The sequence below is a fragment of the Odocoileus virginianus genome, chromosome 14 (assembly GCF_023699985.2).
Source record: "Odocoileus virginianus isolate 20LAN1187 ecotype Illinois chromosome 14, Ovbor_1.2, whole genome shotgun sequence".
Taxonomy (NCBI): Eukaryota; Metazoa; Chordata; class Mammalia; order Artiodactyla; family Cervidae; genus Odocoileus; species Odocoileus virginianus.
The window spans coordinates 19,993,944-20,020,189 of record NC_069687.1 but is presented as its reverse complement, the minus strand read 5'-3'; the positions used below and the strand labels follow the sequence as shown (position 1 = coordinate 20,020,189).

The window sequence follows — 26,246 nt, the reverse complement described above, 5'->3', positions numbered from 1 at the left end:
TCTCATGCATCCAACCTGGGCTGGCGATCTGTTTCACACTAGATAATATACATGTTTCGATGCTGTTCTCTCAGATCATCCCATTCTCGCCTTCTCCCATAGAGTCCAAAAGTCTGTTCTGTACATCTGTGTCTCCTTTTCTGTCTTGCATACAGGGTTATCATTACCATCTTTCTAAATTCCATATATATGCATTAGTATACTGTATTGGTGTTTTTCTTTCTGGCTTACTTCACTCTGTATAATGGGCTCCAGTTTCACCCATCTCATTAGAACTGATTCAAATGAATTCTTTTTAATGGCTGAGTAATATTCCATTGTGTATATGTAGGTTCCATTACACGCCAGTAAGAATGGCTGCTATCCCAAAGTCCGCAAGCAATAAATGCTGGAGAGGGTGTGGAGAAAAGGTAACCCTCTTACATTGTTGGTGGAAATGCAAACTAGTACAGCCACTATGGAGAACAGTGTGGAGATTCCTTAAAAAACTGGAAATAGAACTGCCATATGACCCAGCAATCCGACTCCTGGGCGTACACACCGAGGACACCAGATCTGAAAGAGACACGTGCACCCCAATGTTCATCACAGCACTGTTTATAATAGCCAGGACATGGAAGCAACCTAGATGCCCATCAGCAGACGAATGGATAAGAAGAAACCATTTTCATACTGTATGCATTAGGCAAAAATCCTTTCACTCAAAGGCTGAGGTAACTAGCATCAGGTAATTTTCAGGAAATCAACCCATTGGTCCTATGTAGAAACCTTATCCTGAAAACCACAGTGTGGCTCAGTTGTCAGCAGCCCTCACCATCTGAGCTCCTCAGGCTGATGGTGTCTTTTTTCCTGTTAGAATCTGATCAGCACACGTGTGGAAGGACAATTTTAAATGTGACGCATAAAAATTGTTTTGAAAGTCAACTGTTACTTTAAATAAACCTAAATATATTTTATATCTCTTGACTCACATGCAGACCAGATTTGGAAATTAAAATGAAGAGTGAAACATAACTTATATTAAGTTCTCAAAGTCGAAGCTAGGAACTTGAGATATTTGAGTTAGTTGTTTTGTATTTTTTAAATCAATTTGGGTTCTATACTGGTTAGGGAACAAACTGGACTGTGAAATAGAAACAAAAAATATGAGTGATAATAAATAGAAGATTATTTCTCTTTCTTGTAACAGTCTGAACTTAAGCCACCTAGTGACGCTAGTATTGTAGTGTATTTGTCAGGAAACTCAGCTGCTTGTATTTGATTGTAGCATCTTCGCTAGTGTATGAACTTTATCCTCATGATCTAAGGTAACTCACCAATAATATGTTCCCACTGACCAGAAATCCTATGTGTCGATGTAATCACACCTAAATGCAAATTAAGTAGAAGATACAGACTCTACTCCAATGTGGCTATCTATCGGTGAAAATAAAAAGGATCTATATTTCTATTATTATCTTAGAAATGCAACTCTTGGTCTCTGTCATGAGCTCAATGGTCTGAGCTCTCTGTTTTGTTCCAAACATTTTTTTTAAATTGTATAAATAATTTACTCCAGTGGTAATCTATCAGTATTACATGAACTTCTACTTTTTGATGGATTATTCATTATGTAAAAATAGCTCTGTGCACTCTCTTTAAACTTCATTGAGGATGTTCTATGATTAATTTTTATAAATAGTCCATTTATGTAAGAGAAGAATGAATACTCTCTACTGTCTTGGTACAGAAATGCTCGCAGGTCAAGATCATTGTTTGTGCCATTTAACTGACACATTTAAATACTATTTCCTTTTCATTTGATTGAAACATTAATGCATGATAAATTATTATATCTTCTGTTAAAATCAAGGATAGCTCTGCTTCTCCCTGTAATTGCATCAATTTTTGTTGTACTTTTTTTTTAGGTCATTTGTTAGTACATACATATTTTAAATTTCTGTATATTTCTACCTAATTTTAATGCATTCCTTTGTGCCAAATATAGCTCTTTAAATTTATGTCTATTTATCTTCTTCTGGTTATTGTTCTTTTTTTTTCTTTCTTTTTTTTTTATTAGTTGGAGGCTAATTACTTTACATCATTACAGTAGTTTTTGTCATACATTGAAATGAATTAGCCATGGATTTACATGTATTCCCCATCCCGGTCCCCCCTCCCACCTCCCTTTCCACCCAATCCCTCTGGGTCGTCCCAGTGCACCAGGCCCGAGTACTTGTCTCATGCACCCAACCTGGGCTGGTGATCTGTTTCACCCTAGATAATATACACGTTTCAATGCTGTTCTCTTGAAACATCCCACCCTCGCCTTCTCCCAGAGTCCACAAGTCAGTTCTATACATCTGAATCTCTTTTTCTGTTTTGCATATAGGGTTATCGTTACCATTTTTCTAAATTCCATATATATGTGTTAGTATACTGTAATGGTCTTTATCTTTCTGGCTTACTTCGCTCTGTATAATGGGCTCCAGTTTCATCCATCTCACCATGGAATATTACTCAGCCATTAAAAAGAATTCATTTGAATCAGTTCTAATGGTTATTGTTCTTATTTGCTTGAGTTACCATTTTTCAATTATTTGCCTTCCCTAGATCTCATGAGGACCAGCTTGTATTCAACAGTTCTTGGCACACCACCATGCCTTTTATGGCCACATGAGGCCTGGAAGTGGTTGACCATCTTTCTTGAGTTCTGTTGGTGGGAACATTTTTTTCTCCATTCACATCTTCATATTTGGGTGTCCTTTGTGTTTAGATCTCAGTTTAAGCTCCTACTTGCTGGTCAGAGGACCTGTTCCTTTTCTTCTTGGGACCAAGAGTCTAAGCTCCCTGCTTAGAAATACAGACAAGTGACCTCAGAGTGGCAGCAATTTCTGGGCAGATTGCATATTGATATCCAGCTCCTGCTGACTTTGTCATTTCTGCAGTCCTTTCCTGAATTTCTCGCAACTCCAGTTTTATATACATATTTGTCCAGCATTTCAAGGTATTTTAATTTTTATCTCTAAGATAGCTAATTTTTATTAATGTCAAAAGCAGAAATCTCCCCTGATTATTTATTGTCTTTGCTACTCTACTCTTTGATGGTAACGAGTGGTAGTCTACATTTAGAATAACTACTTCTACATTTATATGATACATATTATTTTTCTTGTATTTGTTTCACACTAAATATGTCTTGTCTGTGTCTTTACTAAATTCTAAAAATTATCCTACCACTCAGTTGTGTCTGACTCTTTGCAGCCCTATGAACTGAGGCCTGCCAGGCTCCTCTGCCCATGGCATTTGCTCAGGAATACTGAAATGGGGTACTATTTCCTCCTTTAAGGGATCCTCTTGACCCTGGAATTGAACCTACATCTCTTGTGTCTCCTGCAATAACAAGCAGATTTTTAGCCACTAGCACACTTGGGAGGCTTAATCCTAGCATAGTGAAAATCCTAGCATAGCTCTGGTGGGCTTCAGTCCACAGAGATACAAAGAGTCCGACAAGACTGAAGGGACTTAGGATGGACGGAGCTCATCAGAACAAACCTAAATAACTGACTCCATGCCCACAGCCTCCATTACTTCCAAGGTCATATTCATTGCTCCAGCCTCACTGACCTGAACATTCCTATGCTTCCTTCTATCACAGTCTCTTTGCATGTACCATACAGCTACATCCCTTCCATTGTTGTTAAGTTGCTAAGTTGTATCCAGGTCTTTGTGACCCAATTGACTGTAGCACTCTAGGCTTTCCTACCCTTCACTTTCTCATGGAACTCCCTCAAACTCACGTCCACCGAGCCGGTGGTGCCATCTGGCCACCTCATCCTCTGCCATCCCCTTCTCCTCCTGCCTCCAATCGTTCCCAGCAATGCTATGCCTTCCCTAGTGATGCTTTCCCTTCCCTTTCAGGCAACCCTCCAGTCTCCTTGTGGTGAACACTTTTTCAAAGGAAACTCCGCCAACCTCCCTTACCTTAACCAATTAATTATAATTTCTCAGTATAACTGCAGAGATCTTAGAACAATTATTAATTCACATTTTGTTTAATATAGGCTTAAGAGAATGTATTTCTCTGTGTGTGCATGTTTATTTTGATTAAGAATATTGTGAAGAGAGGGTTCTGGTGTGTCCAGGTTAACTTTCTATCTCTAAACCCCTGCATAGTGCCTAGTATAGGTGAAGAGTTAATATATATCTGTTTCACAAATGAACTACTGTGTGAAAAATATACTTGAATGACAAAGTCATGAAACAGGTCGTGTTAATATATTTTCCATTTGAATGTACAGCATTTTCTGAAATAGAGATGTATTTATTTACAAGAGACTAGATTTTTTTTTAAATTATCTCTTAAATGGCTCAGATGTTAAAGCATCTGTCTACAGTGTGGGAGACCTGGGTTCAATCCCTGGGTCAGGAAGAAAAGGCAAAGAATAAAAAGTCTATTCACTCAACAAAACTTATTAAATACCTATATTGCTAGGTGTTCTGTATTAATTTTTTTTTTTTTTGCTTAATCTTCCAGAAGTGCTAAAGGGAAAAAATTAGTGTCTTCATTTTATTAAAGCTCAGTAACATTTTCACTATCACACTGTGAATAAATTGTGGGTAGGAGTCCAGTTAATTTCAGTGCTAGAGAATAGCTGCTTTCCTGCGCTGAATTTCTACCTCAAGCCAGTCTATAAGTCATTTTATTTATTGAGAATAGATTAGCTTCATTGTATGTCTAATAGATTCAATTGAAAATTAAAGGAAATCTATATTATTTTCACAATGACTGTAGTTTCCTCAAATAAGCATGTTTTGGGGAGACTGTTTTAGTATCTGCCATACTCTTATGATCAAAAGATACCCCCAAAATAAAATTATTACTGATTTTAATATAGAAGAAACCATGTTCTAGCATCAAATATATAACAGGAGCGAATCGACAATTCAAGCAATATTCTGGTTTTTAATTTAAAAAGGTTAGGGGCACAAGATTTCAGATTCAATCCTAGATGAAATGAATTAAAATATTTTGCAAGTCATAATGGAGAAAGCAACTATTTTTTACTGAAATTCTCAAAAAGTCTAGTTTCCTCATGAAAACAGTAAATTTTTATGGAAGAATCACTCAATATGATGGTTCTGTTGTTTTATTGTTTTTGTTGTTGGTTTTATTGTTTTATTGTTCCTGTGAGTTAAATACACCATTTCTTCCTTCTATAACCTTACTGTCTAAAATGCAGATGGAAGATGATACACAGAAATAATTTTTAAAAAATGATATTGGAGATCAAGTTGAATGTTGAAATAATGGTGCAATCCTAGTTAATGTTAGCCATCATTTCAACAGAGAAAATGTTTCTTTCCTGTTATTATCGAATATGAAATTTTCAGGAAAATATAAAGAAGAATGTAATTTGCACAAATAATTGGATTAGCACAGTGAATGAGGTATTGACAATTAGTCTGCATGTTCAACATGAAAATAATTCGACAGAGTTTTAATCGAAGGGATTTATGCATGTTTGGTAGGCTTAACGTTGCATTTTCTTGAATCACTCTGCTGTGTAATGTGGGTGGGGTGTGATTAGGAAGTAGTAGGGCCAATTCACAGCAGTGCATCCAAAATGAGGGTCTAGATGTGTGTTAAGTGTGACTGGGACAGTACTAGAGAAAACTAGTATTGGTTCAGAAAAGATACTCTACACTTACTTAGTTCTGGGAGATATTCTAGAAATGAGCTTATCTTGTTCCTGCTGAAATCCATTTAGTTATGCAGATTGTAATGGGCTATGACAGTGGGATTTTCTTCCTCTTTCAGATTAGTGGTGAAAAACAAAGGGATATAATGTGACCACATATTATAGAGAAATTAAAACCTCGGTATCTCTGGCTTTGATGACCAAGAACAGCATTTAAATTAATAAATTTGATGCAATAATTCAAATAGTAAAATTTTAATATCATGAAAAGTTATATAGAGAGTCTCTCATTATAGCAATATTTATACAGTAATAGTAATGTATTAAAAACACATATGTACATAAATGAGGGCTTCCCCAGTGACTGAGCAGTAAAGAAGCCCCTGCAATGCAGAAGGTGCAAAACGGGGTTAGATCCCCAGGTTGCAAAGATTCCCCTGAAGAAGGGCATGGCAACCCACTCCAGTATTCTTGCCTGAAAAATCCCGTGAATAGAGAAGCCTGATGGGCTACCGTCCATTAGGGTTACAGAGAGTCAGAAGCAACTGAGCACACAATCACAAATGAATGAAGGATTAACCAAATTACTATGCATTAAATAACTTAAACATTATATGGTGTTAAATATAGCATTTTCTAAATGTATAAAAGAACTTAAAGTGAAAAGACAAAATTTAAAATTCAACTTGGAATATGAACCAAGGAAAATGAATTATTGAAAAGTATAAACATGCATGTTATTTTTATTAAAGATAACCAAGGGAGTAATAATAACTTCAACCACATGATAATAGAAAAATTTAAAAACACATCAGATGTAAATATTTTAAAAGATACAAAATATGTAGAAATCAAATGGCATGGGTGTCTGTACATGCTAGTGAAAATCTACAAATTTAATTAACACTTTAGAACTAACCAGTCAGAGTCAACTACACTAACTCAAAAGTACTTCTTAATGCCCCAGGTTCATTTAATTCTCTGAGATAAAAATTGTGTAATAAACATTTTTTCATCTATTTGAAGTCTCTCCAAAATTAAATGATGTAAATAATATATACAACTAAACCATTCAGGTATGACCTAAATGAAAACCCTTATGATTATGCCATGGAAGTGACAAATAGATTCAAGGGATTAGATGTGATAGACAGAGTGCCTGAAGAACTATGGATGGAGGTTCCTAAAATCATCCAGGAGGCAGTGATCAAGACCATACCCAAGAAAAAGAAATGCAAAAAGGCAAAATGGCTGTCTGAGGGGGCCTTACAAATAGCTATGAAAAGAAGAGACATGAAAGGCAAAGGAGAAGAGGAAAGGTATACCCATTTAAATGCAGAGTTTCAAAGAATAGCAAGCTGAGATCAGAAAGCCTTCCTCAGTGATCAATGCACAGAAACAGAGGAAAGCAATAGAATGGGAAAGACTAGAGATCTCTTCAAGAAATTTAGAGATACCAAGGGAACATTTTATGCAAAGATGGGCACAATAAATGACAGAAATGGTATGGGCCTAACAAAAGCAGAAGATATTAAGAAGAGAGGGCAAGAATACACAGAGGAACTGTACAAAAACCCAGATAATCACAATGGTGTGATCACTCATCTAGAGGCAGACATCCTGGAATGTGAAGGCAGGTGGGTCTCAAGAAGCATAACTACGAACAAAGCCAGTGGAGGTGATGGAATTTAGTTGAGCTATTTCAAATCCTAAAAGATGATGCTGTGAAAGTGCTGCACTCAATATGTCAGCAAATTTGGAAAACTCAGCAGTGGCCACAGGACTGGAAAAGTCAGTTTTCATTACAATCCCAAAGAAATGCAATGCCAAAGAATGTTGAAACTACCCCACAATTGCACTCATCTCACACACTAGTAAAGTAATGCTCAAAATGATCCAAGCTAGCCTTCAACAATATGTGAACCATAAACTTCCAGATGTTCAAGCTGGTTTAAGGAAAAACAGAGGAACCAGAGATTAAATTACCAACATCTATTGGATCATTGTAAAAGCAAGAGAGTCCCAGAAAAAACATCTATTTCTGCTTTATTATCTATGCCAATGCTTTTGACTATGTGGATCACAACAAACTGGAAAATTCTGAAAGAGATGGGAATACAAGACCACCTGACCTACCTCCTAAGAAAGCTGTAAGCTGGTTAAGAAGCAACAGTTAGAACTGGTCATGCTACAACAGACTGGTTCCAAATTGGGAAAGGAGTATGTCAAGACTTTATATTGTCACCGTACTTATTTAATTTATATGCATAGTGCATCAGGAGAAATGCTGACCTGGATGAAGAACAAGCTGGAATCAATATTGCCAGGAGCAATACCAATAACCTCAGATATGCAGATGACACCACCCTTATGGCAGAAAGCAAAGAAGAACTAAAGAGCCTCTTGATGAAAGTGAAAGAAGAGAGTGAAAAAGTTGGCTTAAAACTCAGCATTTAGAAAACTAAGATGATGGTATCCAGTCCCATCACTTTATGGCAAATAGATGGGGAAACTGTAGAAACAGTGACAGACTTTATTTTCTTAGGCTCCAAAATCAGTGCAGATGGTGACTCCAGCTATGAAATTAAAAAAAAAAAAAACACTTGCTCCTCGGAATAAAAGGTGTGATCAACCTAGACAGCATATTAAAAAGTGGAGACATTACTTTGCCAACAAAGGCCTGCCTCGTCAAAGCTATGATTTTTTTCAGTAGTCATGTATGGATTTAAGATTTGGACTATAAAGATTGCTTAGTGCCAAAGAATTGATGCTTTTGAACTGTGGTGTTGGAGAAGACTCTTGAGAGTCCCTTGGACAGCAAGAAGATCCAACCAGTCTATCCTGAAGGAAATCAGTCCTGGGTGTTCATTGAAAGGACTGATGTGAAAGCTGAAACTCCAATACTTTGGCCACCTGATGTGAAGAAATGACTCATTGGGAAAGACCCTGATGCTGGGAAAGATTGACGGCAGGAGAAGGGGATGACAGAGGATGAGATCATTGTATGGCATCACCGACTCAATGGCCATGAGTTTGAGTAAACTCTGGGAATTGGTGATGGTCAGGGAGGCTTGGCATCCTGAAGTCCATGGGGTAGCAAAGAATTGGACATGACTGAGAAACTGAACTGAACTGATGCTGGGAAAGAGTGAAGGCAGAAGGAGAAAGGGACAACAGGATGACATGGTTGGATGGCATCACCAACTCAATGGATATGTATTTGAGTAAACTCTGTGAGTCGGTGATGGATGAGGAGGCTTGGCGTGCTGCAGTCCATAGGGTCACAAAGAGCTGGACATGACTGAGTGACTGAATTGAACTGAACTGAATATGTGTCATGTCAGTTTTATGACAAATATTCAAGGAAAAATGCAAGTAAACCATAATGTATGGAAATATCTTCCCATTCACCTAGTATAGCATTTTTATAAAGTATGGCATTAAGATAGAGCAAAAAGTGATGCTGAAGGAATTTCATCATTTTTAGTCTTATTAACAAACACATAAAAGTAATGATTAAATACCAAACAATGTGGTAATATGGGTTTTTCTTTCCATTTTATTATAACTCTTTATCCCTTTGTGCATATTAAAAGGAAAAAGTAATTATCATCTCCCTTGGTGGCATACATAGCCTTATTTTTTCAGCTGTGCCGTGTATCGAGTTTGACTATGCTTTCTCTTTTTTCATCCCCCAAATACTTTGAAATTGATAATCTTTAAATAATTCCCACTTTGTGTTTTGTAAATTGGGAAATGTGTGTGTGTTTGTATAAGTTTAATTCTTTTTTTTTTTTCTAATTTCCAAAAAGGTTGCTGTTTTTTTTTTTCAGTTTGTGAGATGGAATCTAGAATTTTTATTGCTAACAATTTCCCATAGAGTCTGAAGCTGAAAGCTAGGTGATATGATTCTGTGATGGAAAAGCTGTGAATGTGTTTTACTGACCTTGATAATATCCTTGCTGCTCAAACATTCATTAGCTTTGTCGCCCTGAGCAAGTATATTTAAACTTTCTGCATCTCAATTCCTTCTTCTATATTTTGAGGAAATAAAAGTTACTACCTCAGAGAACTAAAAGAACTGATGTATATCACTATGTGTATATTCACATTCACAAATATAAAGGTAGCCAGATCCATATCATATACAAAGAAGATTAATAATTCATTCATTAGTTTTTGTATAAGCCAAGGAGAAGACTTGTCTTCATATCTAACAATATGTTATTTATACATGGTATAGGGAAAGTGACACTTTATGAATCCAGTCTGTAATTTGTGAGGCAAAATAAAGCTAATTTATATTGGCTGCATCAGAACATTGAGCTCTCCAAAAGATGAAAACTGGAGTATATACAACTCATTTGATAATATAGATTCAAAATCTGCCTTAAAATTTCTTGGGAACATAGTACTCTAAAGAACATAAAGGATGTGGATGGATTTATCAATAATTGTAAAATATTATATGTAATTTTTCTTGGAAAGTAAATATAGCCACTTTTACCACCTTAGGTAGCTCTGAATTCCCTATTATTATGTTATTACATTATGTTATTACTATGAGTTATAAACACTCTACAAGTCATTTGTAAGCTGCCATATGTAATGATACTCAGTGGCACAAAATCAATCTTTAAAGTGAAGTTTACTCCATCACAGCTTCTTGCTTGTGAATTTCTTGCTGTAGCATCAGGACTTAAGTGACATAACCCTAACATTTCATGTAATTTCCCTTGAGAGTATTTTTAAATAGTTTGGGCTTGCCTGAAAGCACATTGGATTGCAAATAACAGAAAGTCACTTGAACTGGATTAAACAAATAGATTTTATTACAAACTTCCAGGGCTATTTTAAGATCTTCAGGTCAGTAGCACCCTTTAGCTAGATATTGCTCCCCCATTTCTTTGCATACCACTTCTAGCACTATTTCTTAGCAGCTTCTCTTTCTACTGATTTCTCTTTCACTGCCTCTGTGTACATGTGAGAAGATGGGCATAGAAAGATTCCAAGTTTAGAAATCCTCAGTTGTGATAACTTTTAGAATCTGTCTCTGAAAAGGGTTATCAGATTTTTGTGGAGAGAATTTTTAAAGATTTCTTTGATGTGGGACATTTTTTTAAGTCTTTAATTTATTACAATATTACTTTTGTTGTATGTTTCTTAGTGTTTTTGACTGTGAGCTACTTGAGATCTTAGCTCCCTGCAAAGGGTCAAACCTGCATCCCCTGCATTGGAAGGTGAAGTCTTAACCACTGGCCCATTAGGGAAGTCCCTGGTGGAGAGAATTCAAATGTCATAAATTAAAACCTAAGTCAGTGATGTGGAGAGCACATGACACAAATTAAAAACAAAAAAAAAAAAAAAAAAAAGGAAAGAAAGCCAGTTAGATGACCATTTTGTGTGAAAGGCTAGCTCTCAAAGAATACAGGTGGTTTGACACTGGGCAGCCACCCCAGAATGTGTCTGCTATATTAACCTGAACTATTTGTCTGTGAGTTTAAAGAGAAATAGCAGACGTACATAGTGCACTAACTTTATTTTCTTTGTGAACAACCACTAACTGGTGACTCAAGAGGATGTTTGAGATGTAAAACCAGCAACAATATTTCCTATTAAAATTATATGCTATTTAAGTGCAGTTGGCTTTTCTATGATCCTGTTTGTCATTTATCTGCCATATGTTCACTTTGGCTGACTAACATATTGCAATGACACCAACTTGACTCTGTTGGGGGATAGAAGTATAAAGGTAAGGTTCATAGAATGCTGAGCATACTTTAAAAATATTTTGCCATGTTTTCTTTAGTTATGGACTATCATTTTGTTGTTATCACTTCTTTGGCATCTTGTTTCACAGTTACAGGGACCTGACTGAACTTTTCACTTGGACACTTACTTTGTTGACAATTAATGTTGAATACCTATACTTTTTGGAGAAAAAAAAAGTTGCTAAGTATTGTAAAATACCAGTTTTAAAATAGATTTCTATTAATAAGGAGCCAACAAACTTAGGTGAAGGACATTTATCATGGAATAATGTCAGACAGATGGTATAGGGTGTACAAATTACATTTAGAGAAAAGAGATTTGCAAGGCTATGCTGCTCTGAAAGGAAGAGATGACATTTCAGCTGGGAGTTTAGCTAGAAAAGGACAATATGGTGTATAAGTTTGAGGAAAGGTTATCTGAAGACACACAGAAAGATAACACAGTGTCTATGGGTTTGTAGCAGAAAATCCCTTTGACTGTAACAGGGTGTTTTTACAGAAACTGTGGAGAGGAAAGTTGGAAATGTTAGTAAGGATTGGAGTGTGCATAGATATATGGTTTTAAATGGCAGAGATGTGGAATGTTATTCTTTAACAAACAGAAAACTACTGAAAATTTTTGAACAGGGAAGTGAAATATAGAGAGGAGAGACAGTGAAATTCATCTCTGTTCTTTAGAAAGTTGGGCTGAATCAAGGAAAAGGAAAAGCAAGAAAGGATTTCTTATTGCATAAAATAGTTTATTTAACAAAGCTAAGTTTTAGGGAAAATCAGTGAGAGAGGAGGAGAGTAAGAGAGAGGGAGAGGCAGAGGAATGGGAAAAGGGGAAGAGAGAGAGAAAGAGAAAAGAAAGAATTTCTTGATCCATAATACTGTTCTCTTCAGCTGGGTATAAAGAAAAAAAAAAAAAAAAAACTAAGAAGGAGGGCCCAGGCAGTGCCTCAATCTTTGAGAACCGATGGACTATAACACACCTGGCTTCCCTATCCTTTACTATCTCCCAGAGATTGCCCAGGTTCATATCAGTTCTTTGCATCAGGATTGATTTCCTTTAGGATTGACTGATTTGATGTCCTATCAGTCCAAGGGATTCTCAAGAGTCTTCTCCTTCTTCTAAAGGAAATCAGTCCTGAATATTTCACTGGCAGGACGGAGGCTAAGGCTGAAGTGCCAATACTTTGGCCACCTGATGGGAAGAGCTGACTCATTGGAAAACAACTGATGCTGGGTAAGCTTGAGTGCAGGAGAAGGAATGGGCAGACAGAGGATGAGATCGTTGGATGGCATCACTGACTCAATGAACATGCGTTTGAGCAAACTCTGAGAGATAGAGAAGGACAGGGAAGCCTGGCATGCTGTAGTTCATGGGCTTGTAAAGAGTCAGACATGACTGAGCAACTGAAAAACAACAATATTAATGCTATGTAAACAGGTGTGAATGTAATGCAACTGTTACGTAAATAGTTGCCAGAGTACAGTAAATTCCAGTTTTGTTTTTTGAAGGTGTCTAGAAATTTTTTTCTAATGTTTTTGATCCATGGTTTGTAGAATCCATGGGAGAGGAAATGCAGGGATATGAAGGGCTGATGTATATCTATAGGAAAGAAAAAATTCTGTCGAAAGTTATCTGTATCTCTTATAATACCTTCTGCCTTATATCTACATTTATACTTCTGAATTTGACTGACATGCACTTATTCTCGTGTGATTGATCATATTTGTATATCTTCAGCAAAACATCTGTGGTACCCTTGTCCAACCAGATCTTAAGCACTGAACCATCTACTGCTTCCATCCAGTCCTGCTCAGTATTCAACATATCTTCACCAGGGCCACTAACCTCCTGTTTTGCTGGGTTTTTTTTTTGTTGTTGTTGCTGTTGTTGTTGTTTGTTTGTTTTGTTTTTTCCTTTTATACTATAATTCACATGTACTTTAGGGGTTTTGTATAGTAAAGCCCTGTCAATATTTTAATGGATCAGAAAACCTTAGAACCTAGGGGGAACTCTTTCACACTAAATTCCACTTTCTAATGAATTGTATTAATGCATGTTTATTGGTATCATGTCTAAACATTTGTTGTAAACTGAATTTATGTACAAAGATACCCACAGTTTAAAGATGAATTTTCAATTACTGAATCAGCAATAAATAATAGTAGTTCAGTCTCTAAGTCATGTCTGACTCTTTGTGACCACATGGACTGTAGCACACCAGGCTTCCTTGTCCTCCACTATATCCTGGAGTTTGCTCAATTTCATGTCCATTGAGTCAGTAATGCCATCCAACCATCTCATCCTCTTCCACCCTCTTCTCCTTTTTCCTTTAATATTTCCCAGCATCCCAATGACTAATAGAATAATGAGTAACAATCTAAAAAATAAGAATTATTTTGTGTCATAAAAAAAGCACCTGATATATAAATAAGCCCAAATTCTCCTTTTATTATTCTTTTAGTTTTTTATACACATGAGCAGAAATGTATAAGCAGTCCCAGCCTTTTATTTCTTTCTTGTTCACATCACTGCTTCAGAGGCAACATACCATATTATTTTTCAGATCAGTACACCCTCATGCATTTTGGTTCACAGAATGCACAACTTACTATGTCTTAACAAGAAATGCAATGCACATCAAATAAAAGAAATATATGTATTACGGCTACTACTATCAGGGAATCACAGGACATTATTCTGTTTCTCTCTTGCTGTTTATGTCATTTTTTTTTTAATATTCTCAATATAGGAGCTACATCAAACTGCAAATGGATAAAACTCATTTCTCACATCATAAAGCATGTGTGCACAAATTATTTGGTATTTATCCTTGAATTACCAGATTTCTAATTCAAGGATAAATACTAAATAATTGTCTAATTCACTTTCACACACACACTACACATCTGTGTATCTGGCGACAGCATGCCTCTCAACATAATGCTTTTCAATAAAAATGCTTTGTAGGTGGGAATGGCATGGATTACAATTTCTGTGATTGACACATTTAGGCAGTTTCATCCTTTCAGTCAGCCATGAAAAAGGCATGCTTGTGATTTTTTCAATATGATATCACAATGTATTTTCAGACTCTAGGGAGATGCTCTAAGAGAGTGTAGGATTATGTAAATTAAAAAAAAGCTAGGTTTTCCTACTATAGTGCTTTAACCTATGTGGCTATTAAGAGAGTGTGAGCTCTGTGATAGTTTCTAAAACATAAAATGAGTTCAACTGCATTTGTCTGCTCTCACTACTATAATAAAATGCCACAGACTCTTTGGCTTGAACAATTCATGTTGTCACAGTTCTGAAGGCCGGAAGTCCAGGATTAAGCATTATCAGGGTTTGTTTCCGGTGAGACATCTCTTCCTAGCTTGTGAAAGGTGGCCTCTTTCCATGTTCTCCCATGACTGCTCCCTCTTGGTCTAAGGATACTGATGCTGTTGAATTAGAACCTCCTCTTTATAATCAGATGATCTCTTTAAAGACATCTCCATTTACAGTCACAGTGAGCGTCAGTGCTTCAGCATATGAGCTTGGGTAGAGGGACATAATTCCATCCTTAACACCAGTATTTTTTGTCAAAGCAGTTGGGAGTTGCTTGAAACTGAGTTGTTCAGTGGATAAAAATGTGAGCTCTTTGGGGTCTCCTTATGTCTCATTTTCTATAAGCAGGGTCTAGCTTTGAACTTAGCCTGCAACATCTCTGTATCAAGTCCTTTATACTGTCAATGAAATCATCCATTCTCTATAATTTAATAGAATTTGCATTGCTATTTTCTCTTAAAAAATATTATGGTAGCATGTTATGTCATCAGATGACAGTTTTTATAATTATGGACTGAACATATCCCCATGGTGAACTGCAATATGGATCTAACCCTGGACTAAGGATTAGTATCCCTGGTGTAATGAAAAAAACTAAAAGACTAAACTCATTTTAGTCTGTTATAAAATAGGAATTATTTTTAAGATTCTACTTTCTTAGAAAGATATGCACTTGGTTTAGGTGCCAGATTACTGAGGGTTCTGTGTTGTCTTCCAGATAGTTTAATTGTTAGAACAGCAAGGGAATGCATGGTGTTTTAAATTTGCAAAATTATGGAGAATATTAAATAAAACACTACATGCAGAGATGTTTTTAAAACATTAAGAGCAAATACTGTTGAAATGTGAAGTGAAATATTTGTTGGTATGCCAGGAGGAGTAATACAAAAGTACTTCTGGTGGAAAGCCTAAATCATTTTCTTAAAGCTTATTTTCTTTTAAGAAACATATCATTTTTAAAAATTATGGTTATATAATGGAGGTGATGGAATTCCAGCTGAGCTATTTCAAATCCTAAAAGATGATGCTGTTACAGTGCTGGATTCAGTATGCCAGTAAATTTGGAAAACTCAGTAGTGGCCACAGAACTGGAAAACATCAGTTTTCATTTCAATCCCAAAGAAGGGCAATGCCAAAGTTCAAACTACCGCACAATTGCATTCATTCCATGGCTAGCAAAGTAGTGCTCAAAATTTTCCAAGCTAGGCCTCAACAGTACATGAACCAAGAACTTTCAGATGTTCAAGCTGGAATGAGAAAAGGCAGAAAAATCAGAGATCAAATTGTTGATGTTTGTTGGATCATAGAAAAGCAAGGAGATGCCAGAAAATCATCTGCTTCATTAGGTATGCTAAAGCCTTTGACTGTGTGGACCACAAAAAAACTGTGGAGTATTTTTAAAGAGCTGGGAATATCAGACCACCTTACCTGCCTCCTGAGAAACCCGTATGCACGTCAAGAAGCAAGAGTTAGAACCAAACATGGAACAGGATGGTGTATATTATACATCCTGTATAATATACAGGATGCTGTATATTATAACCCTGCTTATATGCAGAGGACATCATGCAAAATGCAGGACTGGATGAAGCACAAGCTGGAATCAAGATTTCCAGGAGAAATATCTATAACCTCATATATGCATATAATACCACCCTTATGGCAGAAAGCGAAGAGGAACTAAAGAGCCTCTTGGTGAAGGTGAAAGTGGAGTGAGAAACCTGGATTAAAACTCAACATTCAAAAAACTAAGATCATGGCATCTTGTCCCATCACTTCATGGCAAATAGATGGGGAAACAATGGAAACTGTGACAGATTTTTTTTGAGAGGTGGGGGAAATCTCCAGAATTACTGCAGATGGTGACTGGAGCCATGAAATTAAAAGAAACTTGCTCCTTGGGAGAAAAGCTATAACAAACACAGCCTATCAAAAAAACAGAGACATTATTTTGCTGACAAAGGCCCATCTAGTCAAAGCTATGGTTTTTCCAGTAGTCATGTACGGATATGAGAGCTTGACCATGAAGAAGGCTGAGCACAGAAGAACTGATGCTTTTGAACTGTTGTATTGGGGAAGACTCTTGAGAGTCCTTTGGTGTGCAAGGAATCAAACCAGTCAATTCTAAAGGAAATCAGTCCTGAATATTCATTGGAAGGACTGATGCTGCAGCTTAAACTCCAATACTTTGGCCACCAGATATGAAAAGCTGACTTATTAGAAAAGGCCCTGATGTTGGGAAAGATAGAAGGCAGGAGGAGAAGGGGATGACAGAGGACAATATGGTTGGATGGCATCACCAATTCCATGGATATGGGTTTGAGTAAGCTCTGGGAGATGGTGAAGGACAGGAAAGCCAGGCATGCTGCAGTCCATGAGTTGACAGAGTCAGACATGACTGAGCAATTTAACAACAGCAATAATGTAAATAGAAAATATATATTTATATATATTCTGATACATGTAAATAGAAAAATGAAAATTTTAAACAAGTGTATTAGCCTATAAAAAGGAATGAATAGGGAAAATATTTACTTCAAAAAATAAGTGCTAAAAGTCTCTGATAGAATCTGATATCTATTACTGACAAGAATAGAGAATTTATGTTGTGATTTAAAATCAGTATGCTATTTCCCTTTGATGCAAAGGGAGCAAAAGTAAAATTAAGTGGAAAATGTGTACTTTTTTAATGTTTAGCACTGCAGTTAATTTTTTGATGTGAGTTAAAACATGTATTATTTGCAGATAAATTTATATTGCTTAAAAGTCAACTGCCAGGCACTGTTTATAATAGCCAGGACATGGAAGCAACCCAGATGCCCATCAGCAGACGAATGGATGAGGAAGCTGTGGTACATATACACCATGGAATATTACTCAGCCATTAAAAAGAATTCATTTGAATCAGTTCTAATGAGATGGATGAAACTGGAGCCCATTATACAGAGCGAAGTAAGCCAGAAAGATAAAGACCATTACAGTATACTAACACATATATATGGGATTTAGAAAGATGGTAACGATAACCCTATATGCAAAACAGAAAAAGAGACTCAGATGTATAGAACAGACTTGTGGACTCTGGGAGAAGGCGAGGGTGGGATATTTCAAGAGAACAGCATTGAAACATGTATATTATCTAGGGTGAAACAGAACACCAGCCCAGGTTGGGTACATGAGACAAGTGCTTGGGCCTGGTGCACTGGGAAGACCCAGAGGGATCAGGTGGAGAGGGAGGTGGGAGGGGGGACTGGGATGGGGAATACATGTAAATCCATGGCTAATTCATTTCAATGTATAACAAAAACTACTGTAATGATGTAAAGTAATTAGCCTCCAACTAATAAAAATAAATGGAAAAAAAAGAAAAAAAGTCAACTGCCAGGGTGTGGCCAACATGACAGAACTGGATCATCCTGAACTCACCTTCCCCTGAATTCCAGTGCAGAGAAGATATTTTAAACAAAGCCTGGGACAGACCCACTTGATGATTTTTCAGAAATTCCCATAAAGGCTTGAAGCAACAGTGATTTCCTCTGAGGACATTTGCTAGTGGCTGCCAATTTTGAAATCTCATTCAAATGATGACATGTACAATTTTAGAGTCCTCTTTCTAGCATATGAGCCCCAGAGGCTTACTCCCCAACCAGGGGACCAATATCGACCCTGGTATTCCCCAGTCCATATAGTAAACCATGGAGCAATTTAGTACTTTCCGCCATTGGGCTAGGACACATTACACAAGGCAGGACTAGTAGCCAATTGCACCCATGGCCAGCTCTCTCTCCAAGACCCACCACAGTAGAAAGGCCCTTAGTATGTGATGACCAGTGGGGAGTGTGCTTCTGTGCCCCACAGGAAATCTCCTACATAAGACCACTTCTCCAAGGTTTGGGGAGACATAACCAACCTACCTCCATCCATAGTTCTTCAGACACTATCAGATCTAATCCCTTGAATCTGTTTGTCATTCCACTGTATAGTTGTAAGGGATTTGATTTAGGTCATACCTGAATGGTCTAGTGGTTTTCCCCGCTTTCTTCAATTTAAGTCTGAATTTGGCAATAAGTAGTTCATAGTCTGAGCCACAGTTACCTCCCAGTCTTGTTTTTGCTGACCAGAGCTTCTCCATCTTTGGCTGTAAAAATAATAATCAATCTGATTTTGGTATTGAGCAGCTGGTGATGTCCATGTGTAGAGCTTTCTCTTGTGTTGTTGGAAGAGGGTGTTTGCTATGAAAGTGAAATAGGAGAGTGAAAAAGTTGGCTTAAAACTCAACATTCAGAAAGCTAAGATCATGGCGTCTGGTCCCATCACTTCATGGCAGATAGATGGAGAAACAGTGGAAACAGTAGCTGACTTTATTTATTTATTTATTTTTGGAGGGGCTCCAAAATCACTTCAGATGGTGACTGCAGCCATGAAATTAAAAGATGCTTGTTCCTTGGAAGAAAAATTATCACCAACCTAGACAGCATATTATAAAGCAGAGACATTATTTTGCCAACAAATTTACGTCTAGTCAAAGCTATTGTTTTTCCAGTAGTTGTATATGGATGTGAGAGTTGGACTATAAAGAAAGCTAAGTGCCAAAGAATTGATGATTTTGAACTGTGATGTTGGAGAAGACTTGAGAGTCCCTTGGATAGCAAGGAGACCCAACAAGTCCATCCTAAAGGCAATCAGTCCTGAATATTCATTGGAAGGGCTGCTGCTGAAGCTTAAACTAACACTTTGGCCAACCTGATGTGAAAAAATGACTCACTAGAAAAGTCCTGATGCTGGGAAAGATTGAAGGCCGGAGGAGAAGGGGACGACAGAGGATGAGATGGTTGGATGGCGTCACCAGCTCAATGGACATGAGTTTGAGTAAACTCCATGAGTTGGTGATAGACAGGGAGGCCTGGTGTGCTGCAGTCCATGGGGTTGCAAAGAGTCAGATATGACTGAGTGACTGAGCTTAACTGAACCAACCTACCTGATAAAGAGAAATAAGTCCAGAGAATTAGGGAAAATGAAGAGATAGAATATGTTCCAAATGGAGGAACAAGACAAAACCTCAGAAAAAGAACCAAGTGAAGATAAACAATCTACCTGATGCAGAGTTCATGATAATGGATATTAAATGCTCAATGAATCTGTGAGAACAGTGGATGAACATAGTGAAACAAAGAGTTAGAAAATATAAAAAAGTGCCAAATATAGCTAAAGAATACAATAGCTGAAGAAAATACACTATGGGGAATCAACAGTAGATTGGATGATGCAAACACACAGAATTAGCAAACTGGAAGGCAGAGTAGTGGGAATCACCCAAGTGGAAAAGAAAAATTTAAACAATGAGGACAGTTTATGAGGCCTCTGGGATAGGGTCATACTAATATTTCCATAATGGGGGGTCTCAAAAGGAGATGAGAGAGAAAAAAAGGGGCAGAAAATGTATTTGAAGAGATGAGTTAAAAACCTCCATATTCTGAGGGAAGAAACAAATACCCAGGTCTGGGAAGAACAGAGAGTCCCAAACACGGTGAACCCAAAAAGGTGCATACCAAAACCGGTTATAATTAGAATGGCAAAGATTAGAGCTAAGGAGAGAACCTTAAAAGCAATAGGAGAAAAGAACTAGTTACTTACAAGGGAACTCCCATAAGATTATCAACTGATTTTACAGGGGAAAGTTTACAGGCAGGAAGGGAGTCACATGATATTTTCAAAGAAATGAAACAAAAAACCTGCACCCACAAATACTTTACCTGGCGAGGTCATCATTCAGAATTGAAGGAGAGATAAACTGTGTTACGAACAACCAACAGCTAAGAGTTTAGCACCACTAAAGAGGCTGCACATGCAATGTTTATGGGATTGCTCAATGTGGAAAATGAAAGACCGAAACTAGTAATAAGAAAAAAAAAAAGGAAAATTCTCATTGGTAAAAGCAAATATACAGTAAAGGTTAGTAAATCAAACATTTACAAAGCTAGTAGGATGATTAAAAGGCAAAAGATTAAACTTACCTATATCCACAATTAGTTAAGAAACACTCAAAAATAAAATGTGGAAAATATGATTTCAAAACATTAAACATTAGGAGAGGGTGAGTAAAAATACAGGGTTTTTAGAATGTCTTTGAACATAGATCAAATATATATATACATACATATATATACATACATATATATATACACACACACACACATATATATATATATATATATACAGGAGACCTGTAATACAGGAGACCTGGGTTCGATCCCTGGGTTGGGAAGATCCCCTGGAGAAGAGAATAGCTATGCACTCCAGTATTTTGCCTGGAGAATTCCATGGACAGAGGAGCCTGGTGGGCTATGATCCATGGCATCACAAAGAGTCAGACATGACTGAGTGATTAGCACACACACATATACATTTTTGTAACATATATATTTTTATATTTTAGCATATATATTTTTGTAAATATGCTATACATATAAATATATGTGGACATGTACATGTTTTTGTGAAAAACATAGTAACACAAACTAAAAACCTACAATAAATACATACATGTACACACACAAATAGAAATCATGACTCAAATAAACTCTACAGAAAGTCATAAAATCACAAGGAAGAGAGGAAAAGAAGGAACAAAAAAGAAAAAATAAGAATCACCGGAAAGCGATTAATTAAGTAGCAATACTAGCAATAATCTCTTTAAATTAAAACAGTCTCAATGCCCCAATCAAAAAATATAGTGACTGAATGGTTAAAAACAAGACCCATATATTTGCTCCCTACAAGAGATAATCTTCAGATCTAAAGATACACACACTAAAGTGAAGTGATGGAAAAAAGATATTTAATAAAAATGGAAAAAGGAAAAATGGCAGACAAAGTAGATTTTAAAACAAAGCTCTAACAAGAGACAAGGAATATTACATAGTAAAAAACTGGTTGATCCAACAAGAAGATACATATAATTGTAATATATATACACTCAACATAGGAGCACCTAAATACAGAAAGTGGTTATTAACACATGTAAATGGAGAAGTTGATAGTAACAAAATAATAGAAGGAGGGTTCACCATATCACTTATATCAAGGAATGGATCATCCATGGTGGTAGTTTAGTCGCTAAGTTGTGTCCGCTCTTGCAACCCCGACCCCATGGACTGTAGCCCACCAGGTTCCTCTGTCTATGAGATTTTCTAGGCAAAAATACTGGAGTGGATTGCCATTTCCTTCTCCAGGAGGTCTTCCCGACCCAGGAATCGAACCCAGGTCTCCTGCATTGCAGGCAGATTCTTTCCCAACTGAGCTACAAGGGAAGCCCATCCATATAGATCATCCATATAGAAAATCAATATGAAAATATTGACCTTAAAGGACACATTAGACTAGACTAGATATATTCTGTGTATGTCTGTGTGTGTGTGTGTGTGTGTGTGTGTGTGTGTGTGTAACCATTCCAACCAAAAGCAGCAGAATACAGTTTTTAAGTACATGGAACATTATCCATGGGAGAACACATGCAAGAACAAAAACAAATACCCATAAATTTGAGAAAATTGAAATTAAGCATATTTTCAGACAACAATGATATTATAGTATAGTTCAGCTACAAGAGAAAATAAAAAAAAAAAAACAAATAAAGGAAAATAGGGACAGAAGAAGTAAAATTGTCACTATTTGTAGATGGCAATGCTGTCTATAGAAAGTTCTAGAGAAATCACTGAAATCACATTAGAATTTATGCATGAATTCAGTAAAGTCGAAGGGTACAATGTTTCTACGTACTAACAACAAACTATCAGAAAGGTAAATTAAGAAATCAATCTCTTTTACAATTGCACCGAAAATTTAAAAAATACCTAAGAATACATCTAAACAGAGAGGTAAAAGGCCTATATTCAGAAAACTATAAGACATGGTGAATGAAATTGAAGATGACACAAACAAATGGACGTATATACTGTGTTCATGGGTTGGAAGAATTAATGTTATTAAAATGGCCAATTATAAATGGACAAATCAAATTAATAATATTCTCACTGAGAAAATAAGGGGTAAAATCTTTATCAAGAAATATAAAAAATATATAAGAAAAAAGCCTTCCTGAAATCAATTAAAAAATTCAGTATACGGATACTAAATTTTTAGATTTGCTTAAAGTTTCTTATCCAGATTTCAATCATTGTAGATTTGATCTCTAAATTCTAAGTGATTTCAATAAAATTGTTAATAAAAATTATTGCCATTGTTTATTTAAATAAATAAACAAAGCTTTCAAGAAGAAAACAAAGAGCAAGAATGCGGCTATAAATAATTTTAAAATTTATTATAATAGCTAATGTTAATGAAAGATATTAATAATAGGAGCATTGGGTGAGGGTATATGAGGTATAAGATAACTACAAACATAAAATAATTTCCAAAGAACTATATTTGAAAATGTGTTAGAATTCTTCAGTAATCTAAATGAACAAGTGTTGAAATAGAAATGCTCTTGTAAAAAAAAAAAAGTAATAAATTCTAGAATACCAAGTGAATGATTGCATAATAAATGTGCCAGCTAAAGAAATAGAATATGTTGTAAATGTGTTGAGCAATTAATAATTTTGAATTAATTGGAGAAATAGTCTAATAATCACTCTGTTAACATATCTAATTAGCTTCAAAGTAATTAAAATCTAATATAGAAATGAGGCCATATAAATAACATAATCAATTGTATCTAAATTCTTATTAGGTTTTGGAATGTTGAAGAATTTTCTAAGGAGAAAATTACTGATGAAGACAAAAAAGATGCAACATTTTCTAAAGCATTTTGCCACTTTTTGTGAAAGTTTTAATAATCTTATTTGTCCAAAATTATTTTAATTTTACAATTCATTCTAATTCATACTGGTGAAATAACTAAGCATTTTAAAGCAGTGCGATAGGCAGCTGCTCTTCCTGCCGCCAGTGGAGGATCATCTACCCTTTGGTACAGACCAAAAAGCAATAGTAATTGGACGAAGAAGAATGGCATTGAAACAGGTTTCCAGCAGCAAGTGCTTTGGGGACTGCAGAAAGTTTTTGAACATGACAGTGTTGAATTGAAGTGCAAAATGAAATTTGCTGTCTATTTACCACCAAAGGCAGAAACTGGAAAATGCCCTGTGCTATGTTGGCTGTCTGGTTTAACTTGCACAGAACAAAATTTTATATCAAAATCTGGTTATCATCAAGCTACTTCAGAACATGGCCTTGTCATTGCTCCAGATAGCAGCCCTCGTGGCTGCAATATTAAAGGAGAAGAAGACAGCTGGGGCTTTGGCACTGGTGCTGGGTTTTCTGTCAATGATACTGAAGATCTTTGGAAAACTAATTATAGAATGTACTCTTACCTAGGGAAGGAGCTTCCCCATCTCGTAAATGACAATTTTCCAGTGGACCCCCAAAAGATGTCTATTTTTGGCCACTCAACGGGAGGCCATGGAGCTCTGATTTGTGCTTTGAAGAATCCTGGAAAATACAAATCTGTGTCAGCATTTGCTCCACTTTGCAACCCAGTGCTCTGTCATTGGGGCAAAAAAGTTTTTATTGGATATTTGGGAACAGATCAAATTAAATGGGAGGCTTATGATGCTACCTATCTTGTGAAGTCCTATCCAGGTTCTCAGCTGGATATACTAATTGATCAAGGGAAAGATGATGAGTTTCTTTCAGATGGACAGTTACTTCCTGATAACTTCATAGCTGCCTATACAGAAAAGAAAATCCCTGTTGGTTTCAGATTACAAGAGGGTTGTGATCATAGCTACTACTTTATTGCAACCTTTATTGCTGATCACATCAGACATCATGCAAAATACCTGAATGTATGAAAAACTTCAGATAAGAGAATCTCTTCAGGATTATAAAATTGTAATAAACAGAATCGCAAGGAAATAAAATTTTAAAGCTTTGGATTTCATAATGCTAAAAATACTTCATTCTGTAGTTGAATCACCCTCTGAATAAAGATATCAAACCTGAAAAAGATAGACAAGTAACTCATGAAACAACAGACTACTATACTACCATCAAATTAATAGTCTAAAAATGTGTTTTGTAACAAAGCACATATACAAAATTTGTGTGCATATACATATGTATGTAATAACTGGCTTCCCTGGTGGCTCAGTGGTAAAGAATCTGCCTGTGATGCAGGAGTTGCAGGATACAAGTGTTCGATCCCTGGGTTGGCAATATTCCCTGGAGGAGGGCATGGCATCCCACTACAGTATTCTTGCCTGGAGAATCCCTTGGACAGAGGAGACTGGTGGGTTACAGTCCATAGGATTGCAGAATTGAGCATGACTGAAGCAACTTAGGATACTTGCATGTACTACATAACATCAACAAATATTTTGATTGATAAATTATATAATGTAAAGCTTGTTCTTTATTTTGTATTGGAGAAGGAAATGGCAACCCACTCCAGCATTCTTGCCTGGAGAATCCCATGGACAGAGGAGCCTGGTAGGCTACAGTCCATGGGGTTGCAGAGTCAGACACGATTGAGTGACTTCACTTTCTTTCTTTATTTTGTATGACACCTTCTTAGGTAAAACACGTTTCATTTTGTATAATTTATATGCATATAAGGGCTACCTTGATGGCTCAGATGGTTAAGAATTCTCCTGCAATACAGGGGATCTAGGTCCAATCCCAGGGTTGGGAAGATCCCTTGGAGGAGGGCATGGCAACCCACTCCAGAATTCTGGTCTGGAGAACTCCATGGACAGAGGAGACTGGCAGGCTACAGTCAGTGGAGTTGCAAAGAGTCGCATGACTCTTGACTAAGCGACTAGGAACAGCACACCATATGTGTATGGATGCATATATATGCATAGAAATTCATATACATATTATGTATATATATTAATATTTGTATACATTAATATAAAAGTTCTCCTCTTTACTTTCTGAGTGTCTATCAGATTAACTTTTAGAATTCCTTTGTGGCAACTTTGGCTTTTTCTAGCATATACCTTAAAACTTTTCCAGTCTATACCCAATAATCAGGTCCAAAACTACTTCCACATTTTTGGGTATGTATTTGTTATAGTAGGGCTTCCCTGATAGTTCAGTTGGTAAAGAATCTGCCTGCAATGAAGGTGACCCTGGTTCAATTCCTGGGTCAGGAAATAGTAATACTTGACTCTTGGTAACAAAATATGTATGGTTGTAGTTCTCCAGAGAAATAGACCTACAAGTCTGTGTGTGTTAATTGCTCAGTTATGTCCAGCTCTTTGTGGCCCCATGGACCATAGCTCGCCAGGTCCCTCCTCTGTCCATGGAATTACCTAGGCAAGAATACTGGAGTGGGTTGCCATTTCCTTCTTCACTGCAAGTCTCTACATATATCCATTTCTGACTATACAGTTTTACCTTTCCTGTCTGTCTATGTATGTACAAGTTAGAGAAAGAGAGATTTGGGGAACTAACTCACCTGACTATAGA

General features: G+C 36.5%; 1 protein-coding gene and 1 pseudogene across 4 annotated transcripts in view; both read left to right on the top strand.

Annotated features, from left to right (window-relative positions):
* Positions 1–26,246, top strand: part of CDH12 (cadherin 12) — a 1,106,066-nt gene that overhangs the window by 174,879 nt on the left and 904,941 nt on the right. The window lies entirely within an intron of this gene.
* LOC110141589 (S-formylglutathione hydrolase pseudogene) lies at positions 23,781–24,780 on the top strand (annotated as a pseudogene).